Source organism: Loa loa (genome assembly GCF_000183805.2).
Source record: "Loa loa unplaced genomic scaffold supercont3.78, whole genome shotgun sequence".
NCBI lineage: Eukaryota > Metazoa > Nematoda > Chromadorea > Rhabditida > Onchocercidae > Loa > Loa loa.
This window is the reverse complement of record NW_018108258.1, coordinates 100,061-103,632: the sequence shown is the minus strand read 5'-3', so window position 1 is coordinate 103,632 and position 3,572 is coordinate 100,061.

Below are 3,572 nucleotides of genomic sequence, written 5' to 3'. Positions count from 1 at the left end.
TCCTCCTCTCCTCCTCTCTCTCTCTCTCTCTCTCGTTCTCTATCCTCTCTCTTTCTCTCTCTCTCTCTATGTCCAATTTTCGAGACGTAAATTTTATGCATCAGTGATGTATGATAATTTAATAGTGGAAGAAATGAGGAGAAGTACCCATTAAGGAGAAGTTCGTGTGAAGTTGTCTTCCTCATCTGTTGCATCTTGTGCACTCTAACAGTTTGTCTATTTCCGTCCCGGAATATCCCAAAAATTTGAGTGAATAAATTGTGGTTGTTTGAATTTACCGGCCTAAGAGTAGTTAATATGCGATGTTAAAGCTGTTGATGATGAAGGCGACACTAATGAAGAGGACACTAATGAAGTATAGACTTAGACGTACTATTCTAGACTTTTCTCAAATGTATTTGAGCTTTTCAAAGCACAACAAAATGATTATATGCGCATGTGTTTAAGAGAAAAGAGTCCAAGGACAAAATGATTGGCCTACGTTATATTTAGTGTCACCAACTGGCTTATCAAATTATTGATTACATTAAATGGTCCATCAAACGATCAATTTATGAAAAAAAAAAAAATTAGTCCTTTTTTGTGATAAATTTTTAACCATTCAATCTATGAATTACTGGAAATGTTTGTTTAATCAGTATTGATAAAATAAAATTTTTTAGAAATTTAACTATACAAAACATTATCTAAGGCCTTAGCCTATTTAATCTAATTGTTTATATGCATGTCCATCCTTTCTCACTGACCACTCTGCTATCTCAGTCCTGACCATTTTACGGCCTTAATTTTTGGTCTTATTAAGTAAACTTAAGCATATAATGGCTACGAATATTATAAAAAAAAAAGTTGCAGCTGTCTTTTTTTTTTTCTTGTTCATTTCTTTCTCTCTCTTTTATTAAATTATTTTTTGGAATTTTTTTTAGAAAGAATAATTATTTCAGAGTTTTCATCTTTGATTTAAAATATTATCTTTACAAAGATAGGGAGAGAAAGAGAGAGAGGGAGGATTAGTAAAGTTATCATTTTCGTTTTTTTTTTTTCTTTTAATGATCAATTTAAGTTAGACTAAATGTACTCCCATTATTTATCCTAAATCAATAACTCACCAATTATAAATGAAAAGTGCATTAATGAAATTATCAGTTGTGTTGTCAGTTTAAAGCTCTAATTGAAATATTTATCAACTAAAATAAAATTTTGCTTGAAATGAATGCGCAAATATTTTTGTCTGTTATTCAAAGTGAACATTTTCAATACTATAAGGCAAGTATTCATATAAAATGTCAAATGACTCGTTCACATTCTATAAGTCTTACTTAAAGTTTGGTTGACATTAACTGATGGATGGAATAATTTGATAGTAGTAACTATTAGTATTAGTAGTAATACTGGTAATAATAGCTTTCTAATCATTTCTCCAAAATATTTTCCAAATAATTTTAAGAATTTTGAATGGCTTTGAAAAGGTAATGTTATATGAAATAATGAAATAGATTAGCTCACAAAATACCTGTAAAAAGTTAAATTTGTATCAATTAACAGTCTTAAATATTTGTCATTAAATTTATTCATTCTTGAAATTTCAATTAAACTACAAAATAAATATATTTCCATCTAATAACTTTATAATTTTCGCATAGTTACAAAGAGGATTAGAAATTTCTCTCAAATATCAATCAATAATTATCCCTCAAAATATAAACTTAAATTGTTAAAAAAACTTAAAAGATAAATGATATTGGAAATGATTCATATAAATGTTATCATCTTAATGAAATTTAATTTTTTAAAGAAAAGCGGAAAAGTTTTCACTTCTTCCTGTTTTTTTTTCTTTATTGTTGATAGAAAAAAAAAAATTCCTCACAATGTGACAATTCATTAGTGAAATGAATGAGGTAAATAGGGTAATACATTCATTTAGGTAAATTTTTACAACCAAATTATTTAATTGCCAAATTCTTTAAAAAAAAACAAAAAGATTTTAAAAGTTAATTAATTATCAGTTGTTACACGAATTCGAACGAATTTTTATTAATGGAAAGACAAAAAAAAGAAACGTTTTAAAAATATTTTAAATTGATCAGTGACCCAAAAATGACATTAATAAATTTTAATAAAACACTTTGGCCAAGTTTTCAAAATTCCATTTTAAAAATCAGAACAAATGACGTGAGTGACAAACATTTTCACGTTTTCATGTGACACAAAAAAGTCTGGAAAAAAAAAGGATCATATTTTTGAATGAAAAGGATAATGAGATTGTCATCATTTTTTGTAGACTAATTTATTTTCCTACTCAATTTATTCAAATATTCTCTCTCTCTCTTCATATTTTCATTCAATAAAGATTTGACTTGAACTCAATTTAAATAATTTTTGACATCTCACAGGTGTTTTTAATTGCAAAATGCATTATGTAATATAAAGTGATTGTCATTTGAAAATAATTTTTTTAAAAAAAAAACCCACTAGATTCCTCATTTTTTCTTTTTCATTTTGACAAAATTAGTTCATTTTTTAAATTACTAATTGGCAATTAGTCCATCATAAATTAATTAACCCGGACAAAACGTGATATAATAACGCTTTCTTTGAGCGCACTAACCTGCGATTAATTAAATGATTGGCGGTAAAATCCGACTAATTACAATCAAAAATGAGTCAATAAAAGTGGTGATAGTAAGCTTAATTTCGTTTTCTTCTTTTAAAATGAACTTTGAACCATCACTGTACCAATACTTCCTTGAATGAAAAAAAAGATTGCATTCCTTCCTAAAATCAAACTAAGTCGATGGTACTTATTTCAGTTCTTCAACCAAAGTACATCTAAAAATAAACTGCTAGCAGGTCAAAGTGCAGTCTTCCGATTTATAAGATATTATAAAAGGAATGCATATAATAGTGCATTTGAACTTTTATTCTTTAATTTTGATCCAGCTGGTAAAAGTTTAGCTAATTGATTGGAATCAATCAAAAAAAGAAAAACTGAGTTGGTTCTAGGTGAAATGCAAAAAAGTTAACATCACAAACAGTAATACTTCCAGAACTGGTGATGGAAAATATTTCGCTATTTCTGGGATTTTCTGATGACAACAGCGCTTTGGATTGTTAAACCTGGACGGTCATATAATGACAATAGCGCTTTGGATTGTTAAACCTGAACGGTCATATAATGACAATAGCGCTTTGGATTGTTAAACCTGGACGGTCATATAATGACAATAGCGCTTTGGATTGTTAAACCTGAACGGTCATATAATGACAATAGCGTTTCGGATTGCTAAATCTGAAAGATTTTGAATAAATTTAGCAAATTTTGCATTCACTATTAGTGGAAAATTTACATACTTCTAGAAATAAACCATCATGAACAATACGAAAATTATCGATTACTTGTTGGATCGAAAATTTTTTTTAGCAGACTGAAATTGAAATGAAAATTAGTCACAAATGGCAGTGATGCGACGGTCCAAGAAAACTAACTGATGTGTTACGAAGAGAATTAAATTTCTCCATTCGTTATCTACGAAATTTAATTGGACTCATACGAAGTTTACGAACCAAGCCACTTC